We start from the raw sequence: 22,639 nt of genomic DNA, 5'->3' as shown, positions 1-22,639 counted from the left end.
CCATTCGGTCAGAAAGAGACCAGAAAAATAGACCCTTTTCTGTTTTGCAGTTTGAACTCCACCCACATGACCAAATAAGTACACAAAACTGCACTATGCTCCACCTTTCTTCGCTACAAGGCACAGGGTTTTGCGGTCTGAGTAAAATAATACTTTTCCTTTTTGCAGGACTTTTATGACAACGATGTATGCATACACTTGTGCAATTATTCACAGGGACACATCAAGGCACCAGACATGGGTGTGTGCTCATGCAGACATGGAAAACCCAGTGAAGTTGAGGGAAAACTGCGTAGATGAAGGGAATTAAAGACCTTGTCAAATGACGGTTAGTGGTTAACTCTGCAGAGGTACAGCAGTTGCAGTCCAGAGTGATGCACCACGCAAAGTGATTCTGATTCACAGCTTTTGCTGTTGCTGTTGTGGACAACTTTAAGCACCCCTGCCAAATCCAATCATAAATAAACAGACAACCTCCCACCGAAAGTTAAAACAAGCGATTGGAGTAAATTTCACTCCTAAATTTATAGCCTTTATACAAGTTCTTTATACAAAAACTGACAGTAAGTGACTGTTAAACAAGATTAAAAAAACAGTTTATTGATTGTAAAAGGTCTAGTAAAGACAACCTTTATTTTTGAGTTACGATGTGATGAAAAAACTGTGAAAAGCTATGGCTCATGAAATATCTATAAATACTCATAATATAGCCAAAACGGGAGTCTGAGCTTTGTGTTATATTTGTTACACCTAATTTGAAATGGGAACACGTACTAAAACACATATTCCATGTTTTACCCGTGTATGTGTCAGTCAAATATTATGCTACCAAGACTTCTTTCCAGGTACAACACCATCTCTTCGCATTTGCCCAGTCACTGCAGTCGAAGAGACGATATCTTGCTCCTCAGTAGAGGTGCTTTACAGAGCTTTCAAAAACCATCCAATAGGCTATGCATCGTAGGTAAAAGTGTGAGATATTTAGCAGTGCTGTGTTTCAGACTCATGTCGGTCCCCTCTCTCAAAGTGCAGTTGCATTTTAGACGCACAGATTTCAGAACTGATAATGGACAAAGGATAAACAAAAATGTAGGCTTTTTTCAAATGTCAGATTTTCTTTCTAATATTTAACTATTATCTACCCATCAACTAATAATTCCCCTGAAATCATTCACAGGTTTGTTTTTTATTGTTGTTAGACAGTGAAACACATTTTAAATGAGAGACACAATTTAGAACATTTTGGATCTGAGTTTCATTAGCTTATTACTATTTAGCAGATTTTCATAATTGTCCACCAATACAACATATCTTGCTGGCTTTTAGCAAAATGAAGTATTATAATTGACAATCCAAACAAGGTCCATTTAGGGTATTTGGCTTTAAAATGAGTTTAACCAAGCCATCTGAACTATTTTTCTTTATCTCTGCATGTCTGTTCATCTGCACTGTAAACCAATCAAACCACGGAAATCAATCTTCTTGATTTATGCTTTCACTGCAGCTGGGCTGAGTCCTCTTATGTGCATTTATGGCCGTCTTGCTGTGTGTGGGTGTGTTTTGTGTCTGTGTGTTGTGTCTGTGTCTGTCAGTGTGTGTCTATGAGTGTGTGGTTGATACAGCCTGGCTTTGTTGGGTAAACCTGTCACGTCTTGATTGGTTTCTATATAATTTAGTCTTGCTTGGATGGACAGATGCATTTGTCAGAATGGCACTACTGTCATCTAGCCCATATGGTGATATGAGGGTCTGTTGGTGCATTTGTGAGGATCTTCTAGTGGCACAGCTTAACTGTCCACCCTGCAATAGTCTACACCTCTGTAAGACTGAACTGCATGATAAGAATGAAAGGTGACTGTCAAGGTACTGATTCCTATTATGTTAGATTCCATTATGTCAGAAGGGATTTTTTTATTTTGCAATCTTTTGATATGAACCTTAATCCACTCCAGAAACTGACATGCACACACCGTCATTACCACAAAGCCAGTCAACATAAAAGGTTAACTAAGTCAGACACTGCTTGTCACTTGACTTTGACTTGACAAAAACACGTTATTGATGATATTATATTCTTGTGTTAATACCTAAATAATACAACAGACTATTTTGGTCAGAATAATAGAACCTTATCTAACAGAAGATTGCCACAAATAACTAATCTATGTCTATAGAATTATTGTATCTATATTATTCATCATGATACTTACCCTTCTGACTTTATTAACCTGTGAAACAGCCTTGAATTTATTAACATAGCTGCATATCTGCATGCTGGTATACTGGATTTTGTATATCACAGCTCAGAAATGATTCTTAAAATATCACTGTCTGATCCCCTATATCACATTATAGAAGCAGATGTATACAAGAGCTTGAAATTATTAACATAGTTCGAGGAACAGTTTGGCATTTTGGAAAATGCGTATCTGCCTTCTTGCCAAGCGTTTAAGTGTTGCTATGTTTTAAATCTCTAGTTGGAGCCAGCAGCCTGTTAGTTTAGCATAAAGACTGGTAAAGTGACCCTCTTAGACATATGTATGTCAAGCTAAGATCACTGGCTACTGAAACTGCTACTTTTTAACCATACAGATGCAGAAGTGAGATTTACCTCTGTAACTCTGGTAACTAATTAAAATAACACAAGAACTATCCAATGGATTGCTGTGAAAGTTTGAACAGGCATTTGAGTTACTCGGAAAAAGAATCTTACTGACTATGGTGATCTTGTCGGCAGTATTTCAAAACTTGGACTCTGTATCAGAATGATCCAGATCCTTTGACTGAGCCTTTCAAAACATTGGCTGGTTAGATCATGGTGAAACCAGTGTGACCAGTAAAAGAGTTTCAGATCTTCCCAGTCTCCTCGTCATTGCCTCTTGCGTCATGCTAACTTGGTTCTATTGATTTCTGTGTTAAGTAGTTAAGTAGCTTTGGTGATGTATGCGGTGGTCTGTCGAATTAATCGGAATTTCATTGTATATTTAATTCTTTAAACAAACACTAATTGGTTCACCGTGTTCAAATCTATGATATACCTGCACTGAAGCTAACCACAGCTGGCTAGCCCCTCTTTCACAACACACAGATATGCATATCTATCAGATAACTTGCATTAAATAAAACATTTAGGAACTGTGAATACAAACAGCAGCTGTTGCGGAGTAACCACAATACTTAGTGAAGCAAATATTCTGCACAGATTAATTAATGAGCCTTTACTGACATTACAGCATTTCAATAAATACGTTTAACATTGAAAACACAGTGCGGCATCATAACATACAAAGAGAAAAACATTATATTGCGCTAAATAAACCTTTATAGCAGTGATGGTACAATTCACATCATCGGTGACCTCTGCTTTGCTAACAATGGCAGACTGGTTGCTGGTAAATAAAATATTTAGTTTCCTTCAGGTTGGGCAGGCCAACTCCCAACTCAGTGAGAGGGCTAACACTGCTTCTAGACAGACCAGTCAGCAGCAAGAGACACCGCTAAGAATACAGCTGTTAAAGAAGAAGTTTGCTTCAGATTCAGGCCTGTGACCAAAGTTGTGGCGTTGTTGCCTAATTAAACAATAAAAAGCACCATTAAAACCGTGTTTGCACCCTGCATTCCTGTTGTCTGTGTTTGCCTACTGTGTGACCACAAATATGTTTGATGATACAAACAAGTCACAATTCTGTGAAATTAGACTTGGAGAAATGATTTCCATTTGCATTTGTTCCATCTATGTACAGCTGTTCTTCCTGGTGTTTTCAGGAAGAAATATGGCCTAACCATATTTTGCCACACTTTCCATTTAGTCATTACTTGGTTCTCTTAGAACTAAACACTCACTTTTAAAGAGGACATTCAGTTTACAGTTGATATGTAATGGACATCTTGGGTAACAATATCTGCAAGAAGGGAAGCCTGGGCTATTTGTTGCCTCAAACTATCCTGTATTTTGTCATCAAATTAATCTAAATGCCCAAATGCATAATTTTGTCTGGATTATATTAATAATGGGATTACAAAATCTGAATCCACATGTTTAGGATAAAAACCAACTAATATAATCCTGTGAGATCAGTTTGAAATGACAGCCCCACGTTTTACCTCCAGCACCATCAGCGGGTTGGCATTTTTGTTTCTTTGTGAAATGTCTTGACAGCTGTTGATGGATTGCCATGAAATGTGATAAAGGTATCCATGGTGTCCAGGTAATGAATCATAATGACTTTAGGGATTTCCATCTCACACCAAAATGAGGTTCACATTTGTGGTATAAGTGAAAATTCTCAAAAATGGGTTACCAGGAAATTGTTAAAAACATCTTATTTTCTAGTACCTGCATTTGGTCAGTATTCTGGTTTATGACTAAATACTCACAGAACTATAGGCATTCGGACCAGGCTCAGCTTTAATTTGTTTAGTTCTAATTGGCGGATGTTGGCATGCTGACACTTTAAACTATGATGAAAAATGTGATTAACTCATTGCTTATCATCAGCATACCAGTATTGTCATTTGTGAGCATGTTAGCATGCTGACAGTAGCGATGAGTTCAATCCACCACTGCATACAAGTGCAGCCTCACAGAGCTGCTACCATGTAGACACTTAGTATTATTAGGAGAGAATATTCACTGTCACATTGTTGTGGATAATGTCCTGAAATTGAGTACAAACTTTCCTGACCTCAATTATTTATTTATTATTTATTATGAACCTCAATTATTGCATCATGCGATGCATTTGTTCTTCATGCGACATCCAAAAATGATGCAGTATCCACAGCTAAGGATCTTTGATTCACCAGATCACATCATCGAGCAAACAAGAAGCCTTTATTAAAATCAAAATATTACAAAGGTGTAGCAATTCCTCAGTCATTGTTCATCCCAAGCAAGGTTAACATGTTATGTCAATCCTTTTTCCCCTCAGATCCTCCTTTGTTAGATGGTCAGAACCACTGTCATAAGATAACATCTGACATGCACCTTTTTTCAAGTTTGCTCCCAAAATTGAAGACAAAATATTATGATCTTACATAGTGTTCAAATAAATGAAATGCAACTGATTAGTCCAGGAGATGTGTTCCAGTGTCATATATGAAATAATGAAATGATGAATGAAGCAAAAAGTATCTGTCTAAATTGTGATTTTATTTGGTGTATTTTAGGGACAAACCTGAGAAAAATCCAACATAAATGGCACATGTGTAGTATTTCAAAAGCAACAGAGGAGCAGAAATGAACAAAGCTGATTTAAAGCAGCTCACAGGGACCATTGGATACCGCCCCAGTGATCTTTATTGCATTTCACTTTACTGTAAGGGACTTGTTCAAGGATCAACCATTTAACATCTTTCGAGAAGAGTGGACAACCCACCATTCCCACACACTGTTATGTTATTTAATTAGTTCTTCCATCGGTGGGCAGTGGTGACACAAAGGAAATATACCACAGGAGTATGACATAGTTTTAGCTATTTTATGCCTTATGCCATACATTGCATGGATAGTTTCACAATTATTTATTGCATGCTACTTTTTCGTAGGTGCAGTAGCTCAGTCAACTGTTTATAGATTTAATAATGTTTTGGGTGGTCTAAAATCTGTCAAACCCTTGTTTGTCACCCATACCTTAGAAGACGTTGAGTCAGCAAACCCTGCCTCTTCATGCTCAGAAAGACAAAGGAAGGAAGCTGTACTGCACACTGAGTCAGAACAGCAGGAAGCACACAAATCATTTACACAACTGGAGGTAGCACAAGCGCTACAGAATAGTAAAGCACTTCTATTCCAAGTTCTAGTATCTCCCTTGCCTCATAAACTGGTCGTATGTTTCCTCATTCATTGACAACACTAAGAGTCTACAGCAATGCTAAAGGATCTGTGAGGCTATATTTAGACACAGCAGGGCTGTGGGCTAAAGCTCACAACAGCAGGCTTAATGGCTGACAGTGACAGAACTAACATGCTGACATAAAATGTTGACCATTTTCATCATCTTAATTTAGTGTGGCAGCATGCTAATGTTTGTTAATTTGAGCTTAACAGAAAGTACAGCTAAGTCTGATGGGAATGTTGTTTTGGTGTGTATTTGATAAGAAACTCAATTATCTAAGATGCTGGAATGGCACTCTGTAGAGCGCAAACCTCCGGCAAGGCCCAACAATTCCTTATAATTCAATCTAGCCTGATCCAGTATCAAATTAAACACATTTTGATACGCTAGATCTGGGTTTTTATTTGGATCTGCTTCAAATTGTACTAACTCATGGATAGCAGCCATCTAAGTATGCCTAATTAAAAAAGAAAATCAGGATCTTTACATTATTCTTTGTGAAATCAAGGAAAATGTCAAATCTTGCAATATTAAAGAAAATGAGAAAAAAAAATCCCTATAGAAGTCTGTAGCAAATGTCAAGGCACTCCATTTCAAAGTCCGTATTTTATTAAAACCAAAAATATCAATTTAATGGTAGCACTAGAGGAAAAGTAAGGGAATCGGGTACTTTAAATATCTGTACAAACTTTCATAGCTATCCATTGGGGCTTGGCAGTGATTCAATGTTATATCTTTAGTATTATATGACACAATATATTGTCTTAGATTTTGGATGTTGTTGTATTGTGATTTAAGTACAATATAGTAAGCAATGTAATTTTCTTAAAGTGACTATGAGGAAGGTATAAGTGTTTATGAAACAATGTCATGATTCTTCTGGTGATTATAAATTACCTGTAACAGCACATGAGACCATCAGTGAAAGTACTTTTTATATAGTTATTAACTTTTAACTATTATTAACAGTTAATGGTATTATTGGTATTATCCTATATCACATATAAAATCACATACAAATACATTACCTCATCGCGATCCGTCCTGCAGTCTCTCTTTCACTTGCTTCCAAAACAAATGCATGCACTGGCATCACCTCCTAGTAAAGAGCTTTACATCAGATCGTACCACTTTTGTCCAAAGGGGTGCCAGAATCAACGAAAAGTGAAAGTTCCTAATAGTCACTATATATTAACAGACTGTTCTCCTTGTTGTAATACTTAACCCTTTACCCTTTGCCTTAGTCATATATCCACATTAAGGATGATTTATTTTTTTTAAAGATTGTTATTGTGTTATTATTTTGTGAATATCAGTAGTCATACTTACAATATTGTCACAATATCAATATCAAGGTATGTGGTAAAAAATATTGTCATATTTTTTATTTTGCTGCCAAGTCCTTACGTTAATGAAGTGCTTTTGAGGACATTTCCAAAAATAGAGATGTATATCTCGATACATTTCACAATACCTCCTAAAATTATTACAGTATTATTTTAAGGCCATTTGTTTGGGATGTTAAAAAAAGCTATTCAAAGTCCCTGCAATGAATGCACGCAAATAACCATTTCAGTAGTAGTAGTAGTAGTAACTTTTTTTTATCTCAATATAGTGATAGCCCAGTAACCGCCATTACTGGGGGTTCATGGTGGCTTAGTTAGCATACTTTACACCACCCTGATTTGAATGTTGCATATGATTCCCTTCTCACTTTTGCCTCATTTTCTGTCATCTCTCAACTACCAAAAAAAGATTAATTTGCTAAATTCTTTGCAGTTTGAAAATGGTTATACTGCTTAGTATGTTTAAAATAAATGTCCATTAGAGATTTGAAGTAATGTCATTGCGTTGTCATCATTTCATACCCAAACTGCTGAGGTAGAAGTATAGCCATGATTTTACTTTTAGAATTGCTGCATGAATCAAATTGATTTCCATAGCTATGATGTTACATAAATGCAGTGCAGTAGGCAATGGAATGCAGAGAAAAATGTAGATGACAGTTTAAAAGTTTTCTTTTGAATTTCATGCCAACGTCTTGTAGGTTTATCTTATTTCTGTTCAGTTTTGAACATAAATGCTTGTGTATTTTTTATAAAAGTACTTTTAAGTGTTACTGTTTAGTAATCCCACACAAAGAGGACCTATCACATTATGTCAAATGCCCAACAGTTTTTTCAGACTTCATATACATTACTTAGTGATTGATGCCTGCAAAAGCAACAGTCTATGGCTCACTCTCTGATTGCCTGTTTACAGGGCTCTGACACTTTTATAGCCCTCCTAATACCATTACAAAGTATTGCTTCAACAGCGGGGCTCTCGCCTTTCCTGTAGAATCAGATACAAAAGGCTGTTGGCTGTGATCACTAGAGGCAGCACAGTTGTGAAAATGGGCTTTTGTTGAGGCTGTATGAGGACATTTTAACATGGACGATTGTAAGTGGTGTACTGGAAGACTGATACACATAAAATACGTGCAACTAGAATGGCACATACCTCCACCAAGACCCAACAATACCCTCTTGTACTCACTCATAGATACTCGCCACCTAAATATGCCTGTTTTTTTCTCCCATGTAGATCTATCTATTCTACTATTCTATTCTTCTTCTATTTAACTAAAATGGCCGAAAAAAACTCTGTCTTTCGATATGTTAAAGGAAGTGAGAAATATTCCAGAGTCTGTCCCTTTAATCAGACCCACACTAAAACTTAAAGCAGCCTGTTCTTGGCCAAGACTCATCCTCCATTCACCATTTACTGTGTAATCCTGCTGATCTTATAACAAAAAGACTGAAGCTAAAATGTTAGAAAATTGAAAGTGCCTGGGGGCCCATGGTGGCACATTCAGATTTTTCTAATTTGACCATTGGAACTAGGGCTTAAAATTTATGAACAAAATTGACAGATATTGCAGTAGCAATATGAGTCACAATTTTAGTAGAATGGTAATTTTTGCAGTTGATTTTCACTCAATATGATAATAAAATGTTGATGAGATTTTCATGGGGGTCTGCACCAAACATACATCTTCACATATGGAAGATATGATTTGTAGGACAAGGTATAACTTTAGCACCACAGTGCATCATTTCTAATGATATGATGTTACCCATTTTATCTTTTACAAAAAAAAATATATATATATAGCTTCTGCGATTTGGATGTTGCACCTGACCGTTTTGCTGTATTAATAATATATCCTTAGTTGGAATCAGCAAATGTTGTAGATTTGACTGTAAAATCCCTTAAAAGGTTTATGGATAATCAAAATGGTTGCCAATTATTTTTTTGTGAAATACTATTGGATAAATTGTCTTATAATTTTATCTCTTTTTGCAAAGTTGGTATTTATGAGTTCTTGGCAAAATCCTACACTGTAGAGGAAACAATTGAGATTAAAGAGTGATCATCTCTGGATTTAATGCTTGATTATTTTTATGGGACAGATGTTGCAACCAAAGTAGAGCAAAGCCTTTTGAGCACTTCTGAAGCAAATTAAAAAGAATATCACAGAGCACAACTGCTATCAGCACACAGATATGAAACGACAATGGGGAATGATGGGGTGGCAGATTGGAAAACGCTCATATAAGATAACAAGCTCCTCTTGGTTTGTAAGAGTGTATCTATTGACCAGAATAACATGAAAATATAGCCTGTTGCAGCATAAACAAATTTATCACTGGGAATGCTTGTAAATCATTTTTTGGACTTGTATGACCAGAGGGGTTCTGAGCATCACCCAAAGCTGCTGGCAGTTTCTCATGATCCACTTGTGGCTGCATCTTTTCTAGCATTTCTCCTTTGTGGAATTTAAACTGAAAATGACAGAAACAAATTTAAATTTAGATGTAGAGCAATTTTAAACAGAGCTGGCAGCCTGTTGCCTTAAATAGACCATCCCAGGCACTACTGCGTAGATGCCAGTCCTCCCCTTTATTTAGAATTTTGAGTAGTGTGTTTAGGCTGCATTGGTGTGGACTGCAAAGGCTGCCGGAAAAAATAAAAAGTAGTGACCTTGCAGCAAAAATTTAAACAGAATTAACTTTTGGAGAAATGTAAGCCCACATCAAGCTTTAGTGACTTATCATTTGATTATTGCTCTTCATTCTGAACACTAGGTTGACATGACATGTTTAGAATCCTTGTGAAACGGATACCGTCATAGACCAAAAAGACATATATAGGGGTCAAGTGTTTATTATCTTGCTTGGGTGTATTAAACAACATTGTGCTCTCAGAAGGGCTGCGCCAGCAGGGAAGGAGAAATAGTTAGTATGCCTTAAACAAACCTTTTGGAAAGAGTTCTTGCTCATTAGCTAGGAGTCAAACTAGGAGCTGCACACCAGGTGACATCCACCTGGACTTCATTGACCAAACAATGATTGCCTCCCAGCTGTGTCGTCCCAAAAGGCAGCACAACCATGTGCTTGTTGCTGCAACACCTGATTTGGTCTGAAGCCAGCATAGTAGATCACAAGTCGCCTTGTCAGGCTCTCAGAATCACAAATATGATTGTAATGGTGACGCTAGAGGAAACAGCAGTGGATCCCCAAATGTATTAACATTAGAATTAATTGGCTGGGATCCATGAATGTTTGTATAGACCTTTATGTGAATCATTCCAGTAGAGGCTGAGATGTATCACTCGATAAATACAATATTTGACTTTTTCTTTGTTGTGCTGAATGCAAAGTTATTGCGTCATTTGGATTCAATCTAACCAGAGTTAGTAGGCTTTATCTTCTGGAGACCATGAATGTCTGTAGGAAATGTCATGGCATCAAATAGTTGTTGAGATACTCCAGTCTGGTCCGACTGGTCAGTTGAGACTGAAAAAAGAATTAGCGGTCACTTGCTAAGACTATAGAGGTTGTGCGGTGTGGATTTTTAAAGGCTGATGTAATCAGTTTGGATCTGGAAAAAGCTGATGGCCGATGAATTGGCCAATATCACGGCTCCTGCGAAAATAAATAAATAAATAAAATAGACACTGTGGGGAAATAAACTTTGACTGTATTAGCAAATGGAGAAATGTTGAAGTGAACATCTAAGTCCAAGAATTACTTACCTAAATGAATAAATCTGGATATCTAAACATCTAACTCCAAGTCATAAATACTTAGAAATGTGTAAAAGTATGAATCTGTGATGTACGTCCCTGTGTGACTGGTGGAGGCTGTGCAGCCTTTGGCTTCTATCTGAGCCAAATTTTGTTGATGCCAATAGTTAGTAAGAGGTCTGATCGGCTCCGATTAATCGGCAGAAACAATTATTTGGTTGACCTCTGGCTGAGGTAGTGCTCCTCCTGGCTTCCTCACATTAAAATTATTCAATTTTGCATGATCAGTTGACACTAAAAGGGCACTATTACAGCTCTGATGACACAGAAGAAAGGAGCGATGAGAAAACAGCAAAGCCCCTATTTGTTAGATAGACATTTGTACAGAAACCCAGCAGTGAAACACAAAATTGAATTCACACCATCAGAATCTTTACAGAGAACCAAAAAAAACTGTGAAATTCGAATGTAGCACACTTTTTAAAAATGATGCTTCACTTTAGTTGACTGTATGGCTACATATGTTGAGTCAGTCATTTTGCTGTGGCAGCACATTGGTAGGCGGGGACCTTCCGGGCTCAGTTCTGCTGTCTAGCAGAACCATAATAATGTTGGATCAGCATCGTTACCCCCTGCTGTCAGGGCTCAGTGGAAACACTTCAGTGATAAAATGTACTATACTGAAAAAGCCAGAAGATATTTAATTTAAGATAGTCCTGACTTTTTGTCATCTATTGGGTATTTTTTTGGTATAAAATAATTTTTGGCGTTGTACCATTGTACTGCATGCAATCAACTTAAAATGCAGCATTGTGTTACATGATTTGTTGTGCTGAAATCCTAAATGTAATTTATTTAGTCAGTTTTCTGTTGTGCTCCATTGGTCTACGTTCCCTCTCTTCTTTGCATTAATGCCAGTGGCAGCTATAAAACTGAACCAGCCCGATAGTTTGAAATTTACGCTGTGCACCATGTCTTCATGTTTTTACTTTACTAGAAAGCAAATCTAATAAATCAACGTATTCTCCCTTTGTGTTTTTTTTTCTTAGCTGCTTCGGTCATTGCTGAGGGCCCAAGTCAGTAATGGGCAGCCGGGACTCCATGTGTTTGCCTCCAGATCTTCTACATATTATATCTGATCGACAGCCAGAAGGTAACCTTAACCATATTTGTTTGACTTTCATTAACCTCTTGTTTGCAGTACAGATAGATGCAGATGTCACCAGTAATTTTGTCTTTTCCTCTGTTCTCTAACTAGAACCACAGGCTGGAAAATCTAAGTTAAACCAAATAGTTTCAAAATAATTCACTTTACATTGCGGGAGATATATCTGAGAGTACAGAACGCTGTGGTCTTTCACACATTTCTCCCACAAACAGGACTGATTAGCCACATGTTCATCTTTTAATGTCTCTTTATTGGTGTTATGTAGACAAGGTTTTGTATTTTATTTCTGCATCTTTATCAACATCTTTCTATTGATTTCGAGAATTTCCACTCACTGTAAATGAGAGACTTACTTTAGACATTAACCAGTGAATTGGAACATTTTAGTGAGTTTTAACATACTTACTAAACATTAGTTATGTTTTTTAACTCACTGTTTTCTGTGCTGGTACAAAACAGAAGTCAGAGTCCTAAGTTTAACATTAACTTTAAACACTTTCTCATTAAAATTATAGTTTTGTTGGCTTTAGTAGAAGTGTCTTAAAGATTTACTTTATATGAAACTGCTTTCACCAAAGTGTTTTTCTCTCAAAATCACAGCCCAGGACATCCGTGGCAACAGCAGCGTACTTGCAAGCCTGGTTCAAATTTTGCATCTGTTTGAGAGGAGAACCAAAAGCACAGAAGTACGGATTGAGAGGTAAGGTGAAGAGGGGGAGAAAACCCAGTCAGGATTTATTTGCCTTCCAGCCATAAAATGGATGTAAAACCTGCTGTAGCCACTTGGAAGTTGTTGTCAGCTAGGCTGACTCAGCTGGACACGAAGTACTCAGAGGTTTAATGTAAATAACCTAGAGCAATGGAACTTACTCAGATTTCTCTGAATACATATTTACTATAATTAAAATGAATTGGAATAACAAGATTGATAATTAATTAATTAATGAAGATGACTCATTATACCAGCAAATTCTACACACATGGAAAGTGAAAATATAACAGAATAGTGCAGTAATTAGGGGGTATTGAACAATCTGAGCACCAGATTGTAATAATTAAAAGCAGGATGTGTACACATCATGTGCAAAATAAGAGCAGCGCTGTAATGATGAGACACATTTGAAAGCAGGCTCAAATGCTAGCTTAACTCAGATTTATAAGCACCAAAAGGTCTGCATACATAGAAATTAGTGAAAAATATTTCTGACAAAGGGTAAAGTATTTCTTTCTTCTCTTCATTGTAATGATGGCATAGACAAGAGAGAGATTTTACATATCAAGGGATTGTAGTTATTTGGATTACTCTGTCTACAAAAGGCAGTCCATACAGGTTGTGTACAGGTTAACAGGATTCATACATTTAATGCTGATACAGGACACTAAAATACTATATGTAGCAGTCGTGTTGCTCCTCTCAAAACACAAAATGGAGGTAGAGGGGAAAAAAAGTAATAGTGGTCCAGAACGTTTGCCTACTTTTTGAGCGTTTGGTTCTAAGATGTGATTTCGACTGCTTGACTCTAGAAAAGCACGCAGATGCAGAGTGGCAAAAATGTGTTGGATTTGCACAAAAAAGTGACTTTTATCCTTTTATTAAAAATGTTCCATCAGGAAGTTTCCTTTCATTCCATTAACCATGTGGGGAAAAAAACGCAGACTTTTTTCCAAATGGTAGATATCCGGTTTTGGAAGAGCTCCCTTCTTGTGGTTGTTATACCCACACACGCAGTATGGGAGCAAGTAGTTAAAAGACATTTTCCTCCCTCAGTTGACTGGTTGGGCATAAATAAACAAAAACAAAATTTGACTGCCCGGGGACATCCATCATTCTACCTCAAACTGCACCAGGCCAAGTCGCTGTGTGTGCGTGCCGGCTTAGTGTGGTTTGAAAAGATGGCCGTGAGACTATATGCAGTTCTCTATGTAGTTACATGTGTGCTATTGTGCTTAAAGAGTTATTCATGAAATCAGTTAAGCAAATTATGATGTCATATTAACCATTGTCCTTTTTTTACTTAATTGCTAAACTATACAACCGCAAGTCAAATATCAAAAGACAGTTGATCTTAATTTTATTAATGCAAGTTCTGAATGTAATATGAGCTTAACTGAAATGTCTTGTGGTAAAATATCAAAGAGTTGTTTTCCCCTTTTGTTCTAACGACCAACACAGATGCTTGTTTGACTTGACCTACAATCAAAAATCTATTTTCTGAGCAGAACGACTCAATTTATTTATGCTCATTTATAGGGAACGTTACAAATACCACACCAAGACCCTCTGTGTACTGTTTGCTCATGACCTGGCAATTACTGCTCTAACCTTATGAAAATCATTTAAATGTCTATTATATGTCCTAACTGATTATGCTCCTGATGAGTGTTTAGATGGTGCCGGCATGTACGGAGATGTTACAGTTCATCTGAGGCATTGCACTCCAGTGTACTGCCTCAGATAAACTACATATTTAATACTATTTTTGTTTGAGTCTTTGAGGTTCCAGTTTCTGCAAGACAGTGTTGCATTTTTCTCCTTTGGAAGCAATATCAGAGGGAATGAAACATACATAGAACTGAACCAAATCCTTGGTTGGTATTGCTTACATGCACTTTGTGGTACAAAGGCTAAAGGCAAACAGGATGACGATGACCTCAGTGAGAAACATTATCAGAGATGACTGTGCTATACATTTATATTACTTTACATTTTTCACATCATTTTTAGATGAATTGACACAAATTTGTCTGAAAATATTAAAAATGAAAAAAGATGACATGTAATGAATATTGTTAAAATTTTACTACTATATACTTCAACTACTAAAGGATGATATTGGATTTGTAAAAAAAAAAGAATTTTGCAGAGGAATAAAGAATAAAAATACACTGTCTTGCGTTATTGCCGGTCGTCAGTATATGATATCTGCTATTTGTTAAAATGCACACCACCAAATAAGATCAAACTATAACAATTCTGCAAGAACGGTGATCTTAGTGTACACTCGTGTGCAACATTATGCTTCCAGTAAATACTTTTCAAGTGTATAGAATAGAGTTTCAACATCGCTGCAGTAAAGAACCATCCTAAGAACAACTGCATTGCTCTGCAACAGCTCCTAATTGATTTAAAACAGTGGTGCTCATTTAGTAGCTTGCGGGTCACATCTGGCTCCGGCTGAAAACCGCCCGCCAGATCAGTTTCTCAGCTTTAAGAGCCAGTGCCTCGCAGTCAGTTCAAGCTGTAGTTTTAGGAATGTCATTTAAATTGCAGTTTATTCGGTAAGGTTGGATGACTAAACATTGCATTGCTTGTAATATACTGTATATCGCCACCAGCTCTCAGAAACAGACTTTCCCAGATTCAGTTCGACGTTCAGCCGAGCTAAATGGTCTTTTTGTGTTTACTCTGACCTTCAGCAAGGTCATGCACAAACATTTCTTCTCTGGGGATATTTCCAGGATTACACAACAGTCAAAGAAGGATTAAGAGAACCATTTTGACATGAGAGTCACTCAAGGGAGGGTTTTTTTTTTTTTGTGGACCACCAGTATTCATTGTGAAAAATTAGATGATTTACTAGAACAGTTTATCTACTTCCTGGCTTAAGACTCTTTATGTGCCTTCTCTTTACAGTGTGTGGCTGTGTTCACATTTAGGGAGCTTTGATTAAATGCTTTTATAGAAATTGCATGACCTTTACATCAAAGTTTTGCAGCTGCTCTCGGTTAGAAGTTGTCTTTGCTAAAGAAATTCTAAAATAATAGATTAGGTTAGAGACTTTGCAATGTAGAACAATTAATAGCCCAAATCAAAAAGGCAGTGTGTCAAATTACCATAGTTTGCAGCGATGCAGCAAAAAATTGTTGCCAACATTGAACTTTGTTTGTGAATCTCCCACAGCAAAAGATACACTGTCATGTACTGTCAAAGCACTGAACATTAATGTCTTTGTTGGATACAGGCCTTTTTTTCTGGACAGTATCTAGTGTTGGATCACTATGTTGTGGAGAATGAATAAAAATTCTTCATATATCATGTGTTTATTATTTTGTATGATGCCACAAGAAATAAAACATTTCGCTATCAAATATGTGTGCTTTTCTTTCCTTTCTCTATCTCACTCACCAGATTATGTCTGACCCTATTTTACATTAGAAGCTGATTTTTGGGGGGGTGTTCTGAGTTATTCTCTGCATTATTAGTCAACAGGTTCAGATCGCCTGGTGGCCTCGCACATTAATTTGTACCCTGTATCTTGGTCTCGAAAATTATTGCCATATAACTACATGTAAAACCCTCTGACGCATTTAATACCTTACCGATGCGGATTATTTTACAGCCCCTTCAATCGTTAATTATGCAATTAAATAGAAAATTAATTAAAGCTCTGAAGCAGCGCTGCGCTTTTCTGGTGATCCAGTTGCACAATTCAGTGTCCGAAGTTTTGGAGTTTTGTTGGCTTCTCCATAAAAATCCCACGCAGGAAGAAAAAGTGAGAGAATGTGGTTTTCCATCGCCCTATTACTGCTCTGAATATGTTAATAAAAGTGCTGTAATTTCTTACATTTGGTTTAAGTGTTCTTTATGGAATAATTCACACTGCACAGCTGCGTAAAACCGCCATTTGAAACAACCAGATACAAAACAACCGAGACATGGAAACGAAGTTTGAAACTGTTTTTAGGATAAAGGATTTTTATTTTTCATGTGTTTCTTGTGTTTTGTTTATTTAAGTTTATCATGGAGAAATTTGACTTGACTGAGTTTTTGTCTCATGCTCGGCTTTCTTTAACGACTTCCTATTAATATGAGTAATAATTAACAAATAAATAAATATTTATCACTCAGAGAATAGAACATTGTTCCGAACTAGTTTAACATCCTTTTTGTGTCGGTGAAGAGCGCGTGACAAACGACATGTTTGTGTCGGCCTTTGAAGGGTGATACTTAGAATTAAAATAATCAAATCTGAATTCGTATCGGATTTGAAAACCGATGTTTTGTTGATTTATTTGTTTTATTTTAAGAGGAATCACAAAGTCCAGCCAGAATTTATGACTTTTCTAATTCCAAGTCATTGAGATCACAGCAGTGTTGATGATAGAGAGAGGTGAGCATTACCTGTCTACAGCTGCTTTAACATAGATTACACTAGATTAAGATTAAAGTAGGCCGATGATGAGTCTTCTTAAAATCAATGAATATTTAGCCTTTCATCACTGATTGGAAGTCGCACCGGAGACGCCAATAAGATCGGTTTTGTTTGATTCCTCCTCTGGGCTCGCAGGTTGAATCTGGACTCTGGGTTGTTCGGTGGGATCGGATTCGTACCCGGTTTATTCAAACAGTTACTTTTTTTTTTCGTTTTTTTTCGTTTTTGGGTTTACGAGCGAGGTGAGGGGTGTCTTCTCCTGAGCGCACCCAGCTCTGTCTGAGCACAGTGACTTTGAACTTGAACTTCGTCCTGCTCATCTTCATAATGTTGCTCCGATACACTGCTGCAAGTGAACCTGCACTCTTTTTAGTCCGCGGGTTAACTCGGTGATCAGTCGTTTCATCATTTCGTAAGAAGGAGTGCGCAAAAAATGAAATCCAGAGCTGGATGAGCTGTGACTCGCTCCTCTCTGTGCCCAGACAGCAGGCGACAGAACCAACTCCACCGTATTTCCACTTTGGTTCTGCAGTCTGTCTTTGATTTAACTCAAACTGTGTTTACTTTGCCACCATCAGAAATCGATAGAGACCTGCATGGGGTGGGATACAAAAATGACAAGGAATGGACGTTCGGTCTGAAACAAATGAAAGGCTTTGAGAGGAAAAAAAGGCTTTCCGTTCTTCTGTACAGACATTTGTGTATAGCTCCTTTTAAATCGTACGAACAGAATATAATATAATAAACAGAATTAAAACCTCCTAAAACGCGCACAAGAAAGAGATCCGTGCACGACCTGTAGGAGCTCTCACAGCTCACATCTTGAAGCGAGTCATTCGTCTTTTACAGAAGTAATCGCACATGATGACTCGTTATACTTACTCGAATTAATATATTTATTATCATGACGCGTCTGTCAGCTCTCGAAAGATTTTCAGTCAAGGTTTCATAATGTATTTTTAACTTGTGTTACTTGTTTCACTCTTGTAGCCAACACCTCGGTGAATACATCACATTTATTAAGAAGCGCACCTTCTGTGCTCTGCGTAAATTCCCTTAAACTCGTTCCTCTGATGAAAACCATTAGGTGAAAAACCCACATCAGTTGGTTTATCTGAGGACGGCAGCGGGCAAATGTTTGTACACGCATGGGTCCAAAGTATTACAGCTTAAATGCTTCATTTTTTTTTTTTTTTAACCTCGAGCGTATGACGTGTATAGGATGAAGTGCCATGAGCCAATAGTTGCGTAAGCGCCACATATGTTTGATTGCAGGAAAGAAAGAAATCATTGCGCAAAAAACCCCCACACTTCTGGGCGCCATTTCAAGCCTCTTTATCATTAAGTGTAATAAACATTCAGACCTACAGCATCAGCCAGTCCTCTCATGAACCACGATAGTTTATTTAAGCAGCCTTCTCCAAACATCAAAATCGTCACAAAGAGCGGAAAACACACTCTGTGGGATGTTTTTGGTCGGCTGGTTCTCCGAAATTTAAAAAAAAAAAAAAAAACTGACTGAATTCAGATGCTTCCCAGTGGATTCACTGTCAGCTCTCAAAATTAGAAGGAAATGCCAAGTTTTTTCTAAATAAAATGGAAGGGCAGGAAGCGCAAGATCCTGTAGCAACGTCTTACACATTTCTGCAGTTGCACATGTCACTTTAATCCTTAATCATAATTTGTCTTACTTATGGCATCGTGGCCTCGGTGCTGCTCTCTGCAGCAGACCGCCTGCGTCCTGCAGGCACTTTGGATCAATAACACGAGGTGCATTACTTTTACCCTGCTGATGTGATTCACGGTGTGGCCTCCTTCGCACCATTTCACTTGAAGAGTTCCTCCATCATAACGAGTTGACCAACAACAAGCAGGTGCAGACATCACTTCTCTGCCCGCAGCTCCCTGCAGACCGACAGCCCCGCGCTGACTCGAGGCGCGTCACACAGTCACTACCGGCCTGCAGCGTTCAGGATGAGGAAGTTGTCCTTTAAAATTCGCTTTCTGTACATTTCCTGGATTTTCGGTGTCTTAAAGCGAACTGGACCTGACAGCGTGAGCTATCTAAATAAACAATTTGCGTAATAACAGACACAGTTGGCCTCATGTAACACAGGAAGTATTTATGATACACTGCAAAAAAAAAAGAAAAAAGAAAAAAATAGAATCGTACAGATATGCCTGGAAGGCGATTTGAAGAAGGAAATGTAAAATATGTTTTTTTTTTTAGTAAATGATTATACAGATTGTGGTTTAGCTGGACCTGCGGTGCTGGAGCTGACTGCAGCCTCGTCCACGTGTGCACACTATCACATTTCAGGCAACATTGTAAACCGAATTAATTTGGCCTTTTTAATACTCACACTATTGTCTGCGTTCATAAACAGTTTTGATTTAACAGTATTGGCCGAAGGTTTCCTAGCTGGACCATGTTGGCGTGTTAAGCCCACAAACATCCAGAGCGCATGCCGTCGGAACCCCGTCAGCATTTTGACACATTTTCTATATGTGGACAGTTTAAAAGCTGCATGGTGTTACAGGCTGCAATGCGCATTAGCCAAATGAGCCCAAATGGTGTGTAAATATTGGAAACATAATGCAAATTCAAAGATTTGGGATGATTATTTTGCTGAATGTGAGTGAAGGTGATTCAGTTTTCCTCATTTGCTGCAGGACCAAACAAGAAGTGAAAATGAATTAACTGTCAGAAATCCTATCATCGTCTAAAATGAATCAATGTACTTCTGTCAGCCACATTTCAAATAAACGTGCTGAGCCTTTAAGATCCTTTCTATTTTTTAAAAAAAAGCTATTTGTAGGAGAAAAAACCCCCCCATCTTAATCGGTTTTAGTTCTACAAAAATCTCTCTTACAGAAGAATAAAATATTTTAAAATGCACCTGTGCAGCATGTTTGACTCTTCTGCTTTTAGTCTGAAATATGCCCATAATGTTTTGAAAGCGCTTTATTCTAGCAGAGAAGAAGTGGGATGATTAATGATGAACGTGTGTGTCTTTTGTTTTGCTGTCTGGACGGATGGAGCGACCGCCTCTCTTAACTTGAACTTGGACTTCCGACGAGACGCGTCCAACTGTGGATTTATTCTGTCTGCTTTCTCACCGGTTCAGCCTCTGCACTGCTGCGGGAAAGGGAAGAATTCACTCCTGTTGGACTAATAGCAGACCGACACAAACAAACAAAAAGTGTTCAGCACGTTTTAAATGCGCCAAAAATGAATTATTAAATCATATTAAGATATTAGACAGAATAAGCTTAGATCCACAGTATTGACGAGACCTGATAAGGTTTTGGTTTAATAATCCAAGTGAATATATCTTAATGAACTGCTTCTGAGTGTATGTTGAAATTAAAGGCATGTAGTCTGTATTCACCACGCTCATCTGGTGACCGTGCGTAAAAGATGCTTTTTTAGCTCATGGCGCCGCACATTTCCAACTTTGTCTATATTAGAATACAAAAATATACTTTATTGTGTGAAGTTGAGGAGTATTGCTTTGTAGAAATTGTAATTGGCAGCATATGAAAACACCCAGATGTTTGTATCTATTTATGTAATCCTTTTCCTGTTGCCGGGTTTTTAGTTGTGCTACATTCTGCAAATGCTTGAGGCTCAAATGCTCCCGTGTCAATAATATGAATCCTGTGTGGTGTTTTCCGAACAAACTGCATTTGTTTTATTTCTGGAAACGGTGAAACTAGTCTTAGCGCTGACAAAACGACGCGCAACTGCATCTTAACTATCAAATATATCAACATCTCGCTGTCAGCAGCGAGTAGTGTACCACTGACGTTTTAATAACAATATGTTAAGTAGACTAAATAAAAAGCCTGTAAAGCCTGTGTTGTATTTAGTAAATCCACTTTAGCCAGGCTGCCCTCCGTCCTCTGGGCGCGGCTCCGCCTGGCCTGCTTTATTTTGCGGTTAACCCACAAGCCATCCTCTCCTAGTCTACCTGCTCTAGATGAGGTTAAACGAGTCAAATCCGAGGTAAATTAGGCCTAAACTGCAGTGTAGGTCGCCTTTCTCATGCGTGGCTTTACACCAGCCTGACAACGCGCAGCCTCCATTCTGTGTATCATCAGAGGTGAATAAAAAGACGGTTTACCTTGTGGTGATTGTTACAAAGAAACATCCACCAACATGGACAGAAATATACTGAAAGTAAGACAAGACACAATCTTTTATTCTAAAGCCTCTACGGTCGTAGGTGTGCTGCACTGTGCCTCTGATAACTCCATAAGGTTTAAAACACAGTCCGTTACGCATATGTAGGAAGGTGTTGGTAGGCAGAGTGAGTGGAAAGGGTGTAGCTCCCCCCAACACCTCTGTATGGCCTAAACTCGACACTTTTGTGTCCTCTATTCACTGTATGTCGTTTCACGAATACTTAAGCTAATTTCGGTTTGCTTGGCAAACATGGCTTCCTACCAATGACACCAGCTTACAGTGTTGCTGTACATCTTTTTTTTTTTGTTTGTTTGTTTTTTTTGTTTTGAAGACTGACTTTCTGCTCCGTACTCATAGTGTTGGATAGAAGTCACTGATGCTGAATGCTAGTGTCCGACCTGTGTGTCCAAACGTCCTGCCCATACAAATGCAGCAACATCCAACGAGAAGTGCGTGAATAGGAATATGTGAATCTTGCTGCAAAATAGGAATTCGCCTCTCGTGATATTTTTACGCATGTGTTTAGATGTGCCTCTGGACTTATTGTGAAAAACAATTCATTGTTTATCACACAACAAACGCCGCGCTGTGTGTATTTTAGACCAAGATTTAGCATATTCTTTACAAAATCATATGCCTCCATGTGCCCGGACTGTTGGCACAGACGTCCAGTGGTCTTGGCTTTTTACGATTCGGACATTTTTGATCGTAAATTAAAGACAGTCTGGACGAGAAAACACCAGATTGAGATGCCGTTTTAGTTTATGTAGGAATGCTTTCATGACAGTGGTCCTCTCTGCCTGCCGAGTCTCACACACACACACACACACACACACACACACACACACACACACACACACACACACACACACACACACACACACACGTATACATTACTGAAAGGAAGCGAAAATCCACTGTCTTGCAGAGGAAAATGTTGCATTAGCTCAAGCCGAAAGGCAACATCCATGTAAGCGTCAGACCAGGGGCTCGTGACGCACAGCCGCAACTTATAGACGAACACCAGTCTTGATTTACTGTGAGATATATCTATGCACTCCAGTCAAATGTTGGTGCATGCAATTACTTCACACACTTAATGTGTCCAAAGTGAATCCCACTAAATTCGACCTGTCCTTTTGGTAAAATCCTCATGGGGAAAACGCATCAGCACTATTTGCCTTAAAACTCTGACAGTGCGCGCGTCTGCTCCGTTTCTTC

General features: G+C 38.0%; 1 protein-coding gene across 7 annotated transcripts in view; it reads left to right on the top strand.

Moving 5' to 3' along the window:
- Nucleotides 1-22,639, top strand: part of LOC119022525 (homeobox protein Hox-C10a-like) — a 143,723-nt gene that overhangs the window by 19,455 nt on the left and 101,629 nt on the right. For 6 of the 7 annotated variants that reach the window (XR_005075961.1, XR_005075964.1, XR_005075962.1 and 3 more), the window contains 2 exons: nt 11,958-12,061; nt 12,677-12,776. The gene's annotated coding sequence lies outside the window, so the exon portion shown is untranslated. Of the gene's footprint in view, nt 1-11,957; nt 12,062-12,676; nt 12,777-14,249; nt 16,247-22,639 lie in introns of those variants that run through there. The other variant, XR_005075963.1, reaches the window with a different exon arrangement.

The sequence above is a fragment of the Acanthopagrus latus genome, chromosome 7, assembly GCF_904848185.1.
Source record: "Acanthopagrus latus isolate v.2019 chromosome 7, fAcaLat1.1, whole genome shotgun sequence".
NCBI lineage: Eukaryota > Metazoa > Chordata > Actinopteri > Spariformes > Sparidae > Acanthopagrus > Acanthopagrus latus.
The sequence above is the reverse complement of the archived record's forward strand: the minus strand, read 5'-3'. Positions and strand labels throughout refer to the sequence as shown.